This window comes from Ambystoma mexicanum, chromosome 7p, assembly GCF_040938575.1.
Source record: "Ambystoma mexicanum isolate Mex_15411 chromosome 7p, UKY_AmexF1_1, whole genome shotgun sequence".
Taxonomy (NCBI): Eukaryota; Metazoa; Chordata; class Amphibia; order Caudata; family Ambystomatidae; genus Ambystoma; species Ambystoma mexicanum.
This window is the reverse complement of record NC_090939.1, coordinates 890,012,869-890,034,281: the sequence shown is the minus strand read 5'-3', so window position 1 is coordinate 890,034,281 and position 21,413 is coordinate 890,012,869. Positions and strand designations below refer to the sequence as shown.

Below are 21,413 nucleotides of genomic sequence, written 5' to 3'. Positions count from 1 at the left end.
GTCAGCTAATCCAGAGCGCCTCCTTGCCTTTGAAATTGTTTATACGCTCCATCCAAAAATCCGCAAGAATTTTTTTTTGTGTGTATTTTTCTTTTTATATATACATGTAAACATGTGTCTGTACTTCGGAAACACGCTTTGTGTCACGGCCACATTCCAGCCCCATCTGATACACACTGTATGTCCCCTATGCCTCAGATATTGCCAAAATAAGTTTTACATGGTCCGGTTTTTGTCTCTTTTGTATTACATTTTCATGCTAGAATCTTGATATTCGCTTACGTTCCGAATGCATAGGTTCGACATGACTGGTCCCCCAATCTGGCGCTAAAATATGTGTGATGTGCGAAAACGAGGGGGGGGGGTCAATATACTTGAATTTTACTGTTTGGAAGACTTTCGCACGTTATTTCCCAGTTTGGGCCATTCATTTATGTTTCTGTGTGATAGGGCGGCAATTCGAATCCTTTTTAGTTTTAAGCAGGAGTACAATTTTTTTTTTTTGCACCTTCTCTTGGGGGAGGAACAAGGAGGGTTCTTGTTTGCCACCCAGAAGTATTGTTGCGGCCCTCTCAAAGGATGGTTCGTGTCCTATCGAAGTGGAAACGCTTTGCTCTTTAAAACTCTGGCACATCATTAAAAACATCAAGGAGGCAAATGGTCCTACCTTTAAGCATTTTTCTGTTAACCCACGTGACAAATGGGGGGAAACATTAAAAAAGTCCCCTTTGGCATGCATTTACCTGCCAGAGATACAAAATACCCCTCGTATTAATATTTCGGCGGAGAAGTGGGAGGACAAGTGGTCCTTTGTGGTGCGCTGAGTATTTTTTCCCTGAACACTACTTGGAGGCGGAGCTTTGCAGCAGTGAGCAGCTACCAACTCTACTTAACATCATTTCCAGCGCGGAGCGCGCGCGGACAAGTGGGAGGACAAGTGGTCCTTTGTGGTCACTTGTGGACGGCGGGGGACGAGAACCTTAAACCCCTCCAGGATCTACATAAGGGGCACCGGAAGAGCAGTAAGGAACCTGATACACCCACACAGACGGCAGTTGGGCCGGGAGACTGCGGAGGGCGATTCTACCTCCTTGATCCCTATCATCGCTCAATCTGTCACAGTGGGCTACGACACATATCGGTGACCGATATATAACCTGCATAGCACAATCTCAGTTCTACCGCAATTTACGGCATACCCCCCAGTAAGACGTGCGGTGGTGTGCTCCGTAAGGAGAATGACTAAAACAAAAGCAGGAAACACTAGGTACAACCTACGGAAAGGCAATAATGAAAAAGTGGAGAAACTACCCCCTAAGATCGCAAATAAGGCAACAGTAAATGGGGACAGTGTTATACCTGAAAAAGGTACTATTCCTGCCATGTTTGGGAAGGGTAAGCCCAAAGTTAATACGGGGGCGGATATTGCCGCACCAGAAAAGGAGACTCTTTCGCCCACTCATAATGGCAGTGACGTTTTAGACTCTACCAATTATCAAGACATCGACAATAATTCATTACTGGAGCTTTGCTTATCTATCCAAAAATCAATGGCAACTTCAGGCAGACCAGTAACCTCAGTTGAAAGACCCACAATTGTGGTGGAAGCGTAGATCCTGAATCCGGCGCATAAGGAGCAACAAAAGGACATAGAGATCCCCAGTCCTAAATGCACGGATAACTGCACAGGCAACTCAATCTCTGATCTATCAGGTATACTTTCCATTCAGCCCACACCCATCCCATCAGTACAACCAACAATGGGACGACTGTCTGCATCCCCCAGTCTCTTCATGGATCCTGAAGAATTGGACCACACAGGCGAGCTGTGCAATGGGATGCCGAAAGACTCCAATGGCTTAGCCATAGCAGAGTTGCAGGCTTCCATGGCATCTCTCCAATTTGCGCTGAAAATTTTATTACAGTTGTGTGGGAGGATTCACACTAACACCATCATGCAATTGAGGACAACGAATCTGACTGGGAGCATGGATCCAACATCATTAATACCCCCTGCAATGGATGAAGCTCCAATATTTACGGATCAGCCGGACATAACAAACCCGGAGTAGACCGAGGAGGTTAATACGGCAGTACCTTTAACCAAAAAGCAACGCAGACAACAGAAACGAGATGCTGCAAAGAACGCAGTGGTAGAAATCGCCTCCCCCCTACCGGCTACCATTCCCACGGCTGCTCGATCAAAAAAAAGCAAGAGAAGGGGTCGGAAGGCAAAGAAACGTGCAAGAAAGGGGATGGGATCTCTATCAGGCTGGATAATTCCAGACCCATTGCATGAAGCTAAAAGCATGGCCCATGAAGTCGTGGACTCTGAATTATCGATCAGTATCATCGGTGAATCGACTAAATGCTCGACACCAGGTCGAATTGAAAAAACGGATGGTGAAGAGGTCTGTGTATCCGTGGAGGGAGAGGAATCGGAGGAAGTGGAAGACACCGGTGCAAGTAAAATCTGCATAATCAAAAATCTGCACCAGAAAAAAAGAGACGTATGGCTGACAAGGACGGAAGTACTAGCTAAACTACACATGATACCACAGTTGCGTGTTATACGCTCGGAAGACTTCCTGGTTGTCGAACCACTGGAGGTGCGCAATCCAAATGTTACTGCTCTTCATTGTAGTGTGCTAGCATCGGCACAGCTGATTCGAACACATAAGAAATCTCTAATGCAGATTGGTGTGGAAGTTGATGCGAATAAAGATAAGGAAGATCCATGCTTGCCCAGCAAGGATTATGGGACATCTGAGAATAAGATGGGCAGACCCCCGCAACCACCTAAGGAGAAGGTCCAATTAACTGATATTCAGAGTACTCTGAAATGGATAGCAGATTCGTTACCGATGGTGCTTCGGCAACCATGAGATTGCTTACTATTGAGCTGGAACACCCATGGACATCAGCATCTTCTCTCGGATAAGGGCTCTCTGGCATTCATCAACAACTACCCTATTATATTATTGCAAGAAACTTGGTGGACATCTCCCATGGATATCGACGGGTATATGATATATCACACGCTGGCGAAAAAAGGAGAGCGGGGGCGCCCCTACGGGGGTCTATCTATTGGAGTGACTAACAAGATCCTGAGTAAAAAGATACCAGCGGTTAATTGTGATTATATATGTGCCGTTGAAGTGACTCTCAATATAAAAGGACTAAGTGAAAGAATACTAATAGTCAATATTTACAATCCCCCAGGTGCAAGACTAAGAGAACTTATCCAAGAAACCATGCATGAACTTTTTGCTAAATGGAGATCAAACAATGAGAAGTTCCTTGTTATTGTTGCTGGGGATTTAAATTGTCATATCAACAATGGTGGAGGCACTGGTAACAACCCTCTGTTATCCAAGAATAGCTTATGGGACCTCCCGTCTACGGATAAGGAGGGGGAGGGTTGGCTTGGTTTTTTTGGCTGTTGGGAACTCGAAATAATTAATGGGCGCACACAAAGTGACAGGCCTGGCAGGAATACTTGGAGAAACAGTAGATCGGGAAGTACTCTTGACTACATCTTCACTAGCTGGGAGGTGGCCCTGATAGTTTGTGATATGGTGGTAAAAGAATGTGAATGGAGTGACCATGACCCCCTGATTCTAACTATGGGAGTTTCGGCCCACAAAAGGGAGGAAGTCAATCTGGGGCACTTGTTGAGCAACCACTCTCATAATCGTATTTCCTGGTCGGATAAAAATATATTAAAGGCCACTATGGCTATGGAAGAATGGGGCCCTGATTTGATCAAGCAATTCTATCATATGTCACCAGTGCAAATTGAGAAATGGATTAGTGATTTCTCGGGTAAACACGGCTCCTGTAAAATGAGAAAGATGGTGGGAAATTCCGTGAAAGAGGTTGTTTATGATAGGGACATTAGAGATAGAAAGCAAAAGCTTAGAAGTGATATCCGACGGATTAGAAATGGCCCTCTAACTAGAATGGAAACTGCCATTAAGCTGAGGAAAGTGAAAAATGATTATCGTTGGTGGCTAAAAACACACAAAAGGTCAAGTAAATTGGCAAATTGGCAGCACATGGTCAGCACACTGTGTAGTAGAAACACTCGGAAGATCTGGTCTATGCTAGGTGAAGTCAGAGGACAGAAATCCACTTATATGGTCAACCCTATAGGTAACACTGAATGGATCGCTTATCTGGAAAAGCGTAATGGTGGGATTAGTAATATTACTAACAACCCGGTGCATATGAAACCTAAAGCTCACCCTTTTGTGGTAACTATTAAAGAGCTTCAAAGCCGAATTGAGGAGTTAAATTCGTCCCGTGCCCCGGGGCCTAATGGACTCTCCAATGCGGTGCTGAAGCGAAATCCCCTTTTCTGGGCCTGCCTACTTAAAATACTTTTTGGGAAGATTCTACGTGAGGGCCAAATACCACCATCTTGGCAGACAGCAATCCTTATACCTGTATTTAAAAAAGGCAATATAACCGAACCAGAAAACTATAGGCTATTGTCCATGTTGGATTACACTGGCAAGGTATTTGCTGCTCTTATACTTAGTGAACTCCTAAAATGGGTTGAGAGCGCGGGCATTTTGGATAAATTTCAATGTGGCTTTAGGGCTGGATACTCGACCACACATAATCTATTCATAATGAATACATTGAGAATTAAGGCCTTAACACATTCTAATCCACCATTGTATGCACTCTTTATAGATTTTAGGGCTGCTTTTGATTCGGTGAATCGTTCTCTCCTATGGAAGAAACTCAGTAGATTGGGATGCCCTGAAACCTTACTTTATTATTTAGAACTCCTACACACAAATAATACGGTACAGGTTCGATTAGATAACGCTGGGGCAGTGACTAAACCCGTCCCCCAGACCAGAGGAGTGAAGCAGGGTTGTGTCACAGCCCCCACTCTGTACAACTTATTCGTATCTGATGCACCAGAATGCTTACAGGGAATCAACAACTGCCCACCAAAGATTGGCCGTAGTCATTGTCCCATGCTTGCATATGCAGATGATTTAGTGATCCTTGACCATACCTTTAATGGGATCCTAAGATCTGCTAAACAGCTATGGGATTATGCGGAGGCCAACGAACTTGAGATCAACATCAGCAAAACAAATCTATTATTGTTCTCAGCTGGAAATGTAGCCAGACCCCGTATGATGATAGGAGTGACTGAAATTAACTATACCCCCAGCTATAAATATCTAGGTGTTGAATTTGATCACAAGGGAAATTATCTTACTTGTATTCAATTACGCAGAACAAAAGCAACTCAACTTACAGCACTCATATACAAATTCACGCGAGAACGGAGTGGTTTCTCTATATGGGCGGCACGACAGCTGTATATCCAATGTCTGGCCCCGATGGTCACCTATGGGCTTGATCCCCTCTACAATATGAACTTGGGATGGCTACAGCTGGTTGAGGGTAATTTCTGGAGGAAAATCCTCGGCCTCCCCCAATGTATACCCATGGCCCTGATTAGATTGGAACTAGGAATTGGTTCCATCAGAGCCATGGTTTTGAAAAAACGAATGGAATTATATATCCGTCTTAAGAACGACCCTGGAAATGGCCTCCTAATTAGTATCAGCAGGGAGATGGAGGCAGGCAAATTGAAAAACTTTGAAACCCAGATGGAAAAACTAAGTGAGGAAACCTGCTGGCAGCCGGAGTGGGGTCGAGAAAACAATTGCTTGTTCAACAATTTTGCGTACCGTCTCAAGCTATGGGACTGGCAATGTAATTATATTCACCTTGAAGGACTGAAAAGTTACAGCTTTGTCTCACGCGTTCTCTACATTTTTATGAAGGCGCAGCCTTATTTAAACCTCTGTCCGTCGGATCAACTGAGGCGCATTCTTCTACTCCTTCGTATTAACCATCTCCCAATATTGGCGGCCAGGGGTCAGGAGATGGGTCTAGCAAAAACGGAGAGGTATTGTAGAATCTGTGATCTGCCCAATGAACTTGAAACTGCTCGACATGTTCTAACTTCGTGTACTGGGATGAGAGCTAGCTATATCAAACACCTTGGTAGATTTGTGCATAACCCTGAATTCATAGAACAAGCAGAATTCTGGATACAATGTATCAATACCCTTAACCCAAAACTACATATGGCACTATACCAGGTATGGCGGGACGCTTTTGCTTGTGCACTACAAACCCACAGAGGGAGCCATGGAGTATTAATTATGTAATGGGAAATGCACATGCATGCTTGTCTATCCCTTCTCTTATCTACACCTGTTCAAGAAACATAGTTAAACAAAGATGTTTATGTATTTTATTTAGGTATTTATGGGAGGCTATATAGCTGTAAATCTTGTACATTTTGAAATATCATATGATTATAGGATTCTATGAGGATGAATACCTAAATATCACCTATTTATTTCTTTTACTGTTTTACGCTTTTTTATGTGGAGTATGTGTAAAGTTTGTACGTATGTACTAAACTATATCACATTAATAAATAAATTAATATTTCTCATATATATATATATATATATATATATATATATATATGTATATATATATATGTATATTGTAATGGTTTTCAATGAAAAGTACATTTCAAACAAATACCAACGTTTACAATGCAGTAGAATAGTCCCGTATAAAGTTACACGGTCAAAGGTCTGATAATTGGTTATGTAACTAACACCTTTATATGAAGTTTAGATTTAGCGTGTGAGATATAGTTTTAGTAACTAGTTAGGTCCAGGTTAATCCTGGTTCCTCTCATTCAGTAGTCTTGATGATACAACCGACTTCAAAGAGTTACTCGTTAGCGGATGCAGCTATATCATTGAGAGGTGTTTCATCAGTTGCAGTCTATAATACAGATGCTCGCCATCTTTAACAGAAAAATAGAGTCTGTGTTTGCATGAACTGTGTAATTTTACTTAATGGAGCCAAGATCTTTACCGAGGCAACATTTTCCCAGGGTCTCTCACCCACATGTGGCAACGGCGAGGTCCCCTTGATTTTTCTAAAATTGAGGCATGTTTATTGCTGAGAGTAAATGATGGATGATTTTTAAACACTTTTTTTTATTGCAACTGCAGGGTTCTAAATTGCTGGGTGATATTTGGCTTCTGAATAGGGCCTTGAAGAGCCTGGTTCTCTTGATACCAAACCTATCGGGATTTAATTTTGCCTCCTCAAGCGATCTGGTGCTTACAAATATGCCAATCTGACATTAACTGTTTGGCTAGCATAAAAGGTGCAATAGTAAACCTTTTAGAAGTCATGTAAAACATGAATGGTCATATTTACCCTGGACACAGTTATAGGTGGATCTCATTTGGAATTTAATTTGTTGAATAGTCATGTCCTGGCCATGATGAAGTTAAGTCGGGACAATCGCGTCCTGTGAAGCCGCGTCATAACGTGGCATCCAAAAAGCTCACACTTCCGGAGCACCTGCATACTGAGATAGGACGCAAACTAAGGTTCAATACATCGTCAAGGATCCGTGTCTTCATTTCCCTTTATGGTGCCATGATTATCATGAGCCCTTACTCTATATTAGCGTTGAGGATGGGCGTTATCAATTAAAAACAAGTACAGCACCAACAGGACTACGTAGGTAGATGCTGAAATTCACATGAAGCCGCCTGAAGCTGGTTGAGGTAGGCAGTGGCACAGGTAGAGCTGATTTGATGTTCTTCCTGAGCCTGCATGCCATAGCACAGCACCCCAGCAGAATCCCAATTGCTCACCTTGGCAGTTCTTCATTGCATAGCGACAAGCCCTAGGCCTGCAGCGGGAGCACTGGTTGTGACACTTTTAGAACTATCTTGCAGCCTACAATGAGAATTCGTCAGACAAGTTTGCTACAAGACTTCTGATTAACTTAATGGGAGATGAAGTGGAAGTCCTCGTTCATACTTTCCTACCAGACCAAATTGACTCCGACACTGGGCTAAAAGAAGCATTAAGGGCTTTTTGACCCGCAAAGCAACATTGATCATGCGCGCGACACACCTTCAACAGTGCCTGCCAGGTGATGGTGAATTATGGATGCCTTTGTGACCCGTCTGCGCAGGCTAGTGGCTCACTGCGAGTTTCAGAAATTTACAAACAAAGAGGCTATTTGGCTCTGAATCATAGGAGGATGTTTGTTGTCTTCGTTCAGAAAGAAATTGCTGTGGGAACTGCTTCCCCTTACCACAATATATTAAATGGCCAGAACGGAAGCCAGGGCAGAGGCCGAGGTGACTTAAATAGAAACTGGTAAGGACCCACGGAGGAGCAAGTATACCAAGTTACACATGGGAACAGGAACAAGTACAGAAGTAGAATTCCTTGAAGGAGATATTAGTTGAGGGGGAGATGCTTTTGCTGCTGTCTGCCCTTCCTGCACGAGGAAGGAGAGGGGGCCAGCACTGGGCCAAAAATACAGCAACTGTGACCGGGTGAATCTCTTAGCCACTGTCTGCAATTCAATGCCCTCAAAATCCGGTATGAGCAACCCCATGCTGGTCAGACATGATGCTCATGGATGCGGGTCTACACCATGGAGCAGGGACGTAAATGCACAGAGCGACCCAAATATCAGGGCTGTCCGCATCGCTGCCTAGATGTGGGGACTGAGGGTCAGAAATGCGAGACGGACAAGTAGATGGCTTCCTCATAAGTATCCATTTTATTAAATAATAAGGGTGAGACAAACGTCTCGCTTTCCCTAACCTAGCGAGGATTTCCCTACCTGTCAAATTAAGACTAAAGGAAACCACTCTAATATCTGTCTCTCGCACTTATACATACAATAACATCATACAGGTGTCATATGGCTGTTCAAACGCCATACAATAATGGTTATATTCAAACATATACTTTGCAAACTTGTATCTTTGGAATCTGGGTTGCATCTACTTCCACAGGATTAATTCAGGATATTTCAAACTAAAGTTCAAATAAAGAAGTTATTTTCACTAGCCAAGTTTCTCTCCAAATACATCACAAAGTCCTTATTGTTTCATAGTCTTTCACTTGGCACTTGTATAGTCTTATTGCTAAACAAGGATTTATTAGACTTCAAAATGATTTCCAAAGTTTCCACAAGCTCTTACTTGATAAACCAAAGCGACTTTGTCTTCACACGTCCAATCCGTATTCAATATCCGTTCTCTTCTTTGAAGAATAACCACTTTCACATTTGTTCGTCATAAACAATTTTGTCAGGATGGTTTTACAGCGGTTAATCGTAACTCATTATTGGACTTGCCACTTTCTTTCCACGACAACCTTCTACCACACTGCAGTATTTTAATTATCTTCTTCTTGGTCCACTAATCTGCCAGGACTAACCACTAACGGCCCCTTCCCTGGTATACTCGCCTGCCAGTGCCAGGATAAAACTCCTACCGCTACTATAAGTACTCTATAGTGAGGTTTGCTTCAAACATTCCACACTTGGATCCTTCTTGTGGAAAGTTATTTAAAAAAGCTGCTTCTTGAAAAAGTATTTGGCTTTCAACAACCACATGGTTCACAATTTCTTACTCAAGGGTACAATACACCTTGACATCACATGCAATGCAGGTTATATTCCTCTCCCCCTTGATGCAAGGAGGGCTTTTCTTCTGTCATCTCTGGGTTCCTTCTACACCACCAATGAGCTGCCTGTAATGTCTCTTTTTCAGATATCCCTCTTTTGGAAAGCTGCATCCCCTTTTATTTATAATTGTCTTTCTTTGACTTAGTCAAAGCTGGCTGTTATTTTCCCTTATTCTTTGTTCCAATATTGCCTCCTCTTTACTTTGGTTGCAACTTTGTTTCACTTGGGCTCTCCCAACATGAGTTATGCCAAGAATGCTTTAGTTCAATAGTTCAGTATTCAAAAGGGTTGCTTTGAGCCATCAGTCTATTTTAGAGCACCCCAGGGATATATAGCGAAGGCCAACTCATCGCTAGAAGGCCAACTTGTCAGTCTTTCGTTGTGCTTCCATTGGACAGGCAGCTTTTGCCGGGATTGTTCCGGCATCTGATAGCTTTGGCAACACTCCCGTTGCTCGTGCCTCACAGAAAGGGGACTTACTTTGCTCCTTGCATACTCTGGTGAATGCCAACCACGGGGGTAGGATACAGAACTCGGAGTGCTTCTCTCCACTATGGGACAGCTAGTCCCAGCACAACTTCCAGCTGCCCATTCTCTGCATTCATGATGCCCAACTCCTGCGAGTCTCGGCACTGCTTCCCGCTGACAACACATCAGCGATTCCGGCGTCCTCTTCATTCTGCTTCTCCTGCTCCCACTGCTTCTTTGTAATGCCTTGAATCTGAGAAGGCTTTAGATATTTAAATGTCCCACTCTGGTGTGGGTCATTAGACCAAGTAGACTGCACACTACAGTGCTGCAATTTATGAGACCCTCTTCCTCCTCTCAGTACTCAGAGCATTATGGGACTTGAAGTCTCTAATGTCTGTTTAACCGTATCTATTCCACTCTTTTTTTAACTATTTATAGAATGTATCTTTGTGGGAGGTTTTTAAAGGAGTTGGTGGTTGGTTCTTGGGTTTTATAATTCAAACCTAAAGTAGAATTATAGCTCTCAGAAGTAATGGCATTGATACTCTGATCCTTAAATATATTATTCCCATGTTAATCATAAGGGTTTTCACAACTGACAAAATTTGGGTAATCCTGGGAAGGGAAGCCATACTATGACAACAAACCATTAGGTATTTCCACATTATAGAAACCACACCCTCCAAAGAAGATTAATACTGCGTCCCTTCTGAGTCATCCTATTCCCTTGATGGTCTTCTCATCCGAGGTGATTCTCCTGGCTAATACCACCCCAAGGGTTATAATTAGGTAGGAGACTTTAGGGTGGGATTCTGTGAGGACTCTGTAGGATTCATCACAGAACAGAGATTACTACGCCTACATGATGATGGATCTCGTCATGCCCCCTGCGAGTGATGTCAACTTGTTGGTGGGTGACCAGGAAGCTAAATGCATCATTGATACAGGTGCAATGCTGAACCTTATTTGTGTCTCAGAGTTGAAAAAGATGACTCGGCCACAAGTGCTGGTACCAATTAAGAGTTTTCCATTGGGCCGCAAAATGTTCCTTGAAGAATCATGGGAACATTCTACATGATGATTCAATACGAAGGAATGTGCGTGTCCTCTGAAATCCATGTTCTCCTATGTGAAGTACTAGGAAGCAACCTTTTTAGAACGAGCAACTGCCATTGCAATGAACATTGCAGCCATGATGTGCGCCATGCAGTACACTCGTCAGATGGTGCAGCAATTTCCCTCTCGATTCAAGGTCTGGTACATCTCAAAGGAGATCCAGTTACACTTCACACTGATGAGTCGGTCACCCTGTTGGCACAACACCCAATGAGAATAACCATCCACCCTCAGCCACAAGTTGGGATAGAAATAAAGTGCTTCTTTTTTTAATTCAAAATGTTTTCAGTACACATGGTACTTTTTACATTAAATACATGTCGCTGTAACTCACTCATGTACAATAACATGAATAGCTAAAGATTAACTCCACATCGCCCCTCCTGACAATTCATTGAATCATTTTCCACCCCAAAAATATGGTACACAAAAAACCCCGTTATAAATCTTTCAGGAGCCACACTGTTAAGCCAACCCCGAATTTTCCTCTTCTGCTGCCATCATTACATCATCAATACTTTCAAAAATCACGATCATAAATTTCACCAAGGCCAGCGTGAGTGATAGCTGTGGCGTAGTTAGAAGCCTGAGCCACAGATCATCTATTATAATGCCTGCAGGTAAATTTACAAAAGGACCCAATAAATGAAGCCTTCTAACCATAAGCTTTTGACAATCCATTGCTAGATGTTTTAATGTCTCTAATTCCTGCCCACACAATCTGCAGGCTCTCAGCTCCAGTGGAATCCCCTGCTTTGGCCCCAGTACTTCAAGCGCTGGGAGACAATTAAGCCTAAACTTTAGGTACCAATTTTGAAATTTAGCTGACAGCTAAACTGTTCACATATAATCGAGGTTCCCTTGATGTTAAGAACACTGCCTCGTATCCCTTAGACCTTTTTTTCAGGTGATTTATGTGTTATCCCATCTTTTTACCCTTGTTTTTAGCATGGAATCCGAAACAGGTCCCAGCAGTTGTAACTCCTCTATGAAATGTACAAACTTAAAAAAAAAAAAAAAAATTAGACAGGTAGGGATTCAATCCTTTCCCCATCACCACAGTTAGTGTCTATCGGGGAATATTCTGCTTTTTTGAAATTGAAACACAGAGTAAGACAGCGCTTCATCAATTGCACCCACCAAGACATAAGCCCCAGCTTGAGTTTAATCAGGCTAACAGGGACAGAGGTTGGCAGCCCCAGAGCCCTCTTCAAGATCCTTATTTACGTGATGTCATAGAATCTTCTGTTCCTGCCGGTGGAAAGCTCACACCCATACAGGCCCACAGCAGAGATCTGAGCCCGATAGAACTCTATGAAAGGAAGTAACGAGAATTCACATAGAGAACTCTTGACTCTCTTGGCCATAGATAAACATGCCCGACCCTCCCTTCCACCTTGCCTTCCTCTGTTCTCTTTTTGCTCTTAGAGCAAACAGAGAATCCTAAGTATTGGAGGCAATCAACCTTCCTAATCCATGCGTCATTGATTCTCCATGTATAGCTAGTTTGTTTCATCCTTCCGCTGCATGCCATTAGCATGGATTTAGCTGGATTCACCTTGTGGTGGTTCTTCTGCAGATGTTGTCCAATATCTTATTGCACAGTACTTATTGGACAGTGATATTATTGAGCCGGTATCTAGTCTTACTCCCTGTGTGTCACACATTGTAGCAGTACGAAAGAAAGGCGTTGTTGCGGACATAAGCCTCTGTGGACAAAAGACAGGCCAACCAAGTGATTGTAAGAGAGAGACATCCGGGTATGCATTAGGATGATATGATTAGTTCGCTGAATGGAGCACGCATTTTTAGAAAACTCAATTTTTAAATAAAGGATACCACAAGATTGAGTTAAACACACATTCCAGATGCATAACATTTTCTACGCGTGTGGGCTTATTTCGTTACAAAATTACATTTTGGAATATCTTCGGGTACCGAGATATTCCAAGAGTATTCTCAGGATGATACGCCATATGCACAGTTGTTTCGAATACAGTGACAACATCCTCCTATTCAGTTCCACAACTCAACATGAGCAAGCACTGGTGCAAGTTTGTACTGGGCTTGTGGACTCAGGGCAAACCCTCAGTCTTGACAAATGTGTGTTTCACAAATCGCACCTCAAGTTCTTCAGACATGTTCTCCCAAAAAGGAATGAGTCCTGATCCTGGCAAGGTTAAGGCTCTCTCACAAAACTCTCCACCTGAAGATGTCAGTGATTCTTAGGAATGGCCAGTTATTGCGGCAAATATATGAAGGACTTTGCTCCCACGAGCACGCTGCTCAGAGAATTTACCAAGCAAGGTGTTGCATTTCATTGATCCCGAGAGTGTGAAATAGCATTTAAACAGACCAAGCGGGACATTGCATCAGCAAAAACATGGCATACTTTGATCTATCACTCTGGGGTGCGAGCCATGTGGGGCTTGGCGTGCTGCTAGCTCCACACCGTCTCCCACCTCACACGCCGCGGAGGCTGGCGTGTGTGGAGTGTGTGGCGCTTTGGCGGCCATTAGACTTCCCCTTCATGCTTTCACGCATCTTGCAGTGACGGTCTAGTCTTTCCATGGCATTCGGCCATCGGAAGCCTTTTCCATCACACCAACCCGGAAGCCTATGCGTTGCAACCTACTCACGTTAGGCTTTCGGGTTGGTACGCTGCTAGTTTTCGCTCTGTGCACGCTTGTGCTTTATCCCACTTGCTTCTACTTCCTCTCTGTTTTATTTATTTTTTATTTATTTTTTCCCCTCCTTCCCGGCTCCTCCCTTAGTTTTTCCTTCCTTTTTCGTTTCCCAGTGCGGTTTTCCCTCCTCTGTCCCCTGATCTCCTTTTCTGCTCCTCCTTCTTCTTCTGTTTTTTTTTTTCTTTTCCGTTTTGCTTTGTCCAGACTAACAATCAGTGCCTTTTTGGTCTTTATCCTGGTACTTTACGGCTTTCTCTGGCATTCCTCGGTAATCCATCGCCAATGTCACAAGCATCTACAACTTCTAGGAAGTACCGCAGCCTCAGCCTGGATAGGGTTTTTTTTATGCCTAACGGCTTTTCCCCCTGGAATAGTTTGTTCTGGAAGAGAGGCACCCCGGACCACTCACCCAGCGGTCAGGGTGGCTTCCTTCCGGGGCAGACCCTATCTGCACACTAAAAAAAAAGCGCTGTGGAAGAAAAGGTTTGGCGGACAGTTGTACCAAGAAACCACAGTGGAGGTGGAGGTGGAGGTGGAGGGGGAGTGGAGTGACCAAGAATCAGGAACCACAGCAGCAGACATTGACACCCAGAGAGCAGTAAAAGCCTGTGCTAGCAAAAGTCTTTCAGATGCAGAAAGACGGTACTCACAACCAGAGAAGGAAGAACTGGCCGTAGTCTGGGCCCTGCAGGCACTTCAACATGTTCCTTCTTGGCAAGCCGTTCACAATGATTACAGACCATCAGGCCCTCGTCGCCATATATAAAAACCCCAGTGCAAGATGCCACTGAGAAAAGAAAGATGAGGTCTGTGGTTACAGGCTTTCGAATTCCAGATTGTTCACAGTTTGATCCGATACCTTTTGACAGTGCTCTGTGTTAAGGGATCAATGGTGACAACCGATCGTGCAATCGCTCGGAATGTGTCTTAGTTTAAGAGGTATGTTGAGAGAGAAGCCGAGGAAGGAGACATTGAGAAGCGTAATGGGGAATAACTAAGTCGTCGAGAATCCAGAGAAGAAGGTGAGCTGATGGAATGGCATTTTGGACCGGTTAGGTGTATCGGAAGGCTTGCACACCTTGTTGAAGAAATATGAAACTGCTGTTAGCTAGAGGGACACACACAGCTGTTTGTTCACCCAGGGGAGATGCTGTGCCATGGGCAGGATGGAGTTAATTCAGGACAGGTGCGTCCTGTGAAGCCGCGTCACAATGTAACATGGAAAGACCCCACCCCCCTGCAGAGCGCATGTGCACTGCGATAGGATGCGTACAGACCATTCCAGTTTTGCTGCAAATAGGTTCAGTACACTGTTGCGGCTCCGTGTTCTCATTTCCCTTTTTGGCACTGTGACTACAATGCACCCCAAAGCTACACATACTATGTATGTGCAGTAGGGAGCGAGGGTGAGCAAAGTTGTATCACAGAAAAAGATGCAGCAGTAGAGAAACATAGTGTGGTAGTAAAAGAGAGTTACAGATATTATTGCAGCAACAGATGTGACAGAGATATGAAATGGCAGAAAAGATAAATGAAGATTAAAAGAAGTCTGAGCAAGACGGACAAGCTGACGGAAAAGGAATGTAAAAAGGAAAGCAATTTATTAAGAATTTGTTTACAACTGAACTTTGTCTTTTACATTTTGATATATTCGAATATGAATAATTCATTTTGTATGTGTAAAGGTTTACTATGATAAACTAATTCACAATAAAAATGAATACAATTTAAAGAATATCAAAAATGAATAATGGTGAAGGCATCATGGCCAAAGAGACAATCTAACAGATACAGCCAGCCATAATGTATGAGACATAGCAACACAGCAGTAGAAAGAGGGGTGCAAGAACTGTACATGTTTGTGTCCATGCCACAGTTTGGGAGTAAGGTCAGCCACCTTTAAGGACCTCCATTCATGGGGCTGGACTTAAAAGGATTCTGGTCGCAATGAGTAACACCTGGTCCTAGGGAAATCCTCATACCCCGGAGTTACTTCTAGCTCATGCTACTTGGATTCCAATTTCAACCTCATAACTGGCTGTTCTTGAACTTTCATCTAGGCTGCTCCAATGCATGCTAAAATGACCCCCACTGACATTGTAAATTGTAGGATTTTAGAAATGTCTTCAGTGGATGGTCGCTGCAAAATTGCAAAGCACTGTAACAGTGTAGTTACCAGCGTTGTTCTTGTACTAGTGCGTGAACACCATTATGATATTTTATGCATTTGTATGCTTCCAAAAATTCTCTGTTCTTCGGACGTGGTCCAAAATTATACTTTACTGGCATGGTTTAAATGAGTTAACCAGGGATTTTGTTCCACTCATGTAAATTTTCTTTGACTATGGAGGTATGGATGGGTTTGTGCATATGGAGGAAATAATTAAGACACTGTCTGCTAACTGCTCAACTTACCAACCGTTGGTATAGTACAACACCATCATACCCTACAAGACTCATCAATAGTGTTTGCAAGTATCCAGTGTACCGTAGTGTATTGGTATGTTTTTAGGTACAAGTTAAATGAACTGCAAGTCAGGGCAGAAAATGAGGTCATGGCTATTCAGATCTATGTATGTTGATTGCAATATAGAGGTGTTGTGGAAGGCTGTCATCTAAAGGTTGCTTCTCTGCAGGGTTACTCTTTACCTTTCAGCTCCTCCCCTTTGCTATTTTCAGGGGTTCATCCAGTGCTGTCTTAAGCCCCTTCCATCGCATCCCCTGCTGCCCCAATTTACCTGACCTGCCCTTCTGCGGCCAGGGAAATGCATGACATCAGCCTATGCCCAACACTCCTTTTGTGCTTTGCTTTTCTCTTTGGAGCACAATTGAAAAATGCACTTATCGCTATCTACTAAAACTTTGAACTGTTTGCTAGTCTGCTGATCAAACCTTTGTTTTTGCTTTTGTAACAAGCTTCGAGCATAGCACCCTGGCTGATGACTACCATTCACTGCAGCTTAGTGTGCTCAACTGCACCATTGCTGTAAGCCCTGCTGGTAATGATGATGTACAGAGGTGCAGTTATCATGCGCAATGTGAAACATTAGCATTATTTTTCATGACGCACTGGCTCTGTGAGGGCACAAAAGACAGAGGATATCAGTTGGTGCTTAAGGGTAAACACGGGACATCAGTAAGAGGTTAAGGATTATTGCTGGGCATATAGCCAGAAAATCGGCTGGCTGACTCTGGGTGTCTTCCTGAGGTGGAAATCTGGAAGGATAATCCTTTTCTCTCCTCAGTTCTACATCCTCATGCTGTTCTTCGTGAAAAGGGCTGATGAGCTGTGATGAATCCTGCAGAGTCCTTACAGAAACCTTACCTATAGTCTCCTCCCAGGTGGCCAGGGAGAGGCAGACGCTTCCTGACCCTAGGGGTGGTGTTACCCGGGAGGATCACCTGGGAGCAGAAGGGCCCCAGAGGAGCAAGAGGACTCCATTGGATGAGACACAGTATTTATCTTCCCCCAAGTGAAGAAAGACCAGTGATGCTGAAATATGTAATGGCCTGCTGTCAGAACTTTATTATGCTGGTATTTGTTGAGTGCGGACCTAGCTTCGAGAAGCAACATTGAGCGCTTTACAGAGGTATGCAACAATACAGATACATAACGGAGCACTTTACAGATTTAACAACAGAACAGATATACAGCGAGAGGTGTGATACAGAGGAGAGGTACATCTGTAATGGGTGGTGTCTAGCAGAGGGGTGGGTGGAGTCTTAACAAGTCAGGTGGCGTGAGGGGCGATGTGACGGGCTAGGTGTTGAGGCAGAGGGATTCCTTGAAGAGGTAGGTCTTGAGTTCTTTTCAGAATTGTAGGACTGTGTGGGTGAGTTTGATTCTGACAGGGCGGAGTTACCATAGTCTTGGTGCCTAGGCAGAGAAGACTTGATTTCTGGTCCATTTCTTTTTGCACCAGTGGATTTCAAGTCTGCGCGTGTCCTGGCTTCTGGTGGTGCACTGTGCACCAGAGATGCTGAGTTTCTCCGCAAGGTAGCTGGGTGGCTTGAGGGCGACTGCCTTATAGATTACGCAGCAAGTCTTGAAGGTGATTTGTGCGTTCAGTGGGAGCTAGTGAAGGTCGATGGAGGGCTGGGGCGTTGTGGTCATAGTCATATCTGCGTAGATACATTATGAGGCATGTGGGCGTGTGTAGGACACTTCTCAGGGGCACAAGGGAGGAGACGACTCGATGCCTTCGAGGAGTGCATTGTTCCATCCAGGTTGGATAAGAACAGTGATGGAACGGTGGATCTAAAGCCATCTGGAGGGGGAAGGGCTGGACTTTTTGCAGGTGGGAGAGCTGATATCAAGCTGTCTTGTTTTCTTCGCTACGAGTGTCTTGAAGGAGAGTTATTTGTTGATGTGGAACCTGAGGGACTTGGAACAGGAGGTGAGCTCAGGTGTGAAGCCCTCAGAGTTCATGGTTTCTATCAAAGAGCTGTTAACGTCTCACTAATTATACCCATGTGAATAACAATAACCCTAAACACTTATGACTTGGGAAGAAGAAAACCCCTTTAGAAGTCAAACAGTCCCAGACATGATGGCTCCTATGACTTACAGGAGATTAAAAATGAAACTCTAAACATAAACAATGGAGGTTCGAAAAACTCGAATTCCTTTGTAAAATAAAAACATTTATTATATCCTTATTTAAATTCCCAAAAGGAATGATGATATTCTCATGTAAAGAAGTAATTTGAACATTGTGGACTTCAAGTCTCTCCAATATCACACCAGGAGTTCTTCTCGCTCCTAGATCAAAGCCGCTCATCAGGGTCCCCTGAGGACCCCTGCCCACCCACCCTCCTCTAAAACACCCTAGCCTCAACCAATGCAAGCGGCATCGCATACTCAATTCTTAACCACTCCCTAACATCGAGAACCTTCCCGGAAGCCCTAAAACCTACATCAAACCCCTCCTCAAAAAACCTACACTCGACCCACTCCTACCCCAAAACTACCAGCCAATCTCCAACACCCTCTTCATGGCTACACTCATGGACCGCACAGCATTCAAGCAGCTTGGCCTTTTCACTAAAGCCAACAACCTCCTGGACCCTGCACATCTGGCTTCGGACTGTTCTGAGGAACAGAATCCTCCCTAGTGTCCGTCTGGGAAGACCTATTAAGAACATTTGATGCACAAGTCTGCACTCTAGTCCTCCTTCTTGACCTCTTTACCACCTTCGATACCATCGATCACACCATCCTCCTAGACAGATTACACTCATTAGGAATCAATGACACAGCCCTCTCTTGGATCTCCTCTTTCATCCCTAATCGCTCACAAATCATGCTCCTCCACCTCAAGACCAGTAACAAAAGGGGTTCCACAAGGAGCATCCCCATCTCTCCTGCTCTTCAACATCGATCTAAACCCTCTGTCAGCACTCATCCGCTCCCACAATCTTACCTGCTACAACTACGTAGATCATCCTCAAAATTCCAAACTCGCCAGACTCCAACCATCCAGATCTGTCGTCATGCCTTTCGGATATTGACTACTGGATGACAACCAACCACCTCATCCTCAATCTGGGGAAAAATGAAATCCTAGTCTATGGGAAAACATTGCCCCCCTCCCGGCCCCCCAACCTATTCCATGGCCTCAATACCTAGGCGACCCCCCCCCCCAACCACCACCAGCCATCTCCACTTTACTGAAAAACCTTGGATGCACACTGGACACAGAATTATCCCTCTCCCAACACATCAACTCCATATCTAGACCCTTTTTCTTGCACCTACTTATCCTCTGGCGTATCTTCCCTTGCCTCACCTATCCTCCGCTATCATCCTCTCCTGCTTAGACTACGCAAACTGCCTTTTTGCTTAATCCTTTACCTAGGCACGCCAACGTTTCACCCAAGGAGACTGCAAAGAATCCAAATCGCTGCAGCCAGCCTGCTCATTAACTTACCCCCCAGATAACACATCAGCCCTACATTAAAAGTTCACCATTGGCCCCCTATTGGCCGATCCACTACCTTTTTTTTTTTTTTTTTTAAAGCCATGTGCATCATCCACTGGGGCATCCACAAATTGGCCCGGAATTCCTTCAAAACAGTCACTCGCTACCATCCTTCAAGGACTCTCAGATCTCACACAGCATTTCTCCTAGTGGTCCCACATTACAACTCCTCAAGACTGGGCAGATTCTCTCTCTGTCCAAGCACCGATCATCTGAAACTCCCTATGCCTGCACATTTGCAATATTGACAATCACTTGGCATTCAGAAAGGCCCTCCAAACCTGACTTTTCCCTCCCTTCCCATAAAACCCTACCCCACTCTACTCTCTCGATAGGTGCACAGAAACGCTGACCCAAACACAACACTGCTATCTACCAATACCCCACGGATGCAGGCAGCGTTTGCAGAGGCACACAGTAACAGACCATCGTCCTCCCATCCCGCCGTGCCCCCCCCCCCCCACCTCCATTATCTCTCCGGGTCCCTCTCCCACTGCTCAGACTTTCGTTCCAGGGAGCCCACTAATAGCTGCACTCAAACTCCATCCAAGCGTACAGTACGTATACTTTACACCATGTCTGTGGACACAGGCATGGCCACCCATCCATGCACCCTAGATTGCAGCTATGGCAATGCTATTCCGGTCTAGCAGCACCCGTAGCTGTCCACACTGAAACTCCTGATGTACATTACTACCTCTGCCATTAATATTGCAGTGATTTGTAAAGAAAAATAAGCACTTACCCGCATGTAGCCTTTCTGCCTGCATTGTCTGCTCTCCGACAATAATGAAGCAAAAGCCACCTACTGGTAGCTATTGTTTATAGCAGCTGGCTGTCTTTTGCTTAGTGTCGCAAATAAATTACACAAAATGGATGCCTCCTAGTGCTTGACATTTCTTTCGAGTTTCATCCTCATTTGCTCAAAATTTTACATAGGAACTTTGTTTAAAAATATTTGTATATGTATTTTTGATTATGGGCCATCATTTTAGCCAATAAAATGTTAGAGGGAACTATCCCTTTTAAGTTAACCTCCTTTTGCTGTTCTAGCCTTTCTGGGTCCCTGTTTCATCAGCAGGGTTTGTGGGCTACACTGACAGCCCAGATGGTGTTTCTTGTCTGTGAGAGTATTGTCTTTAGGTTGCCTTATATAATACCGTTAAGGGTGTCCATTCACAGACCCTGTCCTTGCTTGGCCTCTAGTCTAGTTGGGCGGTGACAAATCCTGGCAATGTTTACCTTCTCCGCAAGGGGGAGCCATCCCCTTTGGGACTAGGGAGGTGGGCCTGCTATGCAATACCCTCTCTAGGGGTTGGGGCAAGCAGGATCCTGCTGGAGTGACACCCCACCACCCCTTCCGGGGACAAGGAAGGCCAATCAAGGAGTCTATATTCCAACTCCCCACCTTAGAATCACCAATGTTTCTTGGTTACATCGATTTGGAACATTTCCAGCAGGTACAATACCCTTCAACGTGGATGGCTTGTTTTTACCTCGATTTGTTTCTGCCTCTTAAGGAAGACCAGTACCAATGGAATCCCCCACTCCTTTTCCAGGGTAGAAGGTGAATGCCGCTGC

General features: G+C 44.3%; 1 protein-coding gene across 3 annotated transcripts in view; it reads left to right on the top strand.

Moving 5' to 3' along the window:
• The window catches only part of TMCO3 (transmembrane and coiled-coil domains 3), a 1,285,122-nt gene that overhangs the window by 265 nt on the left and 1,263,444 nt on the right, over nt 1-21,413 (top strand). The gene's annotated exons all lie outside the window — the stretch shown is intronic.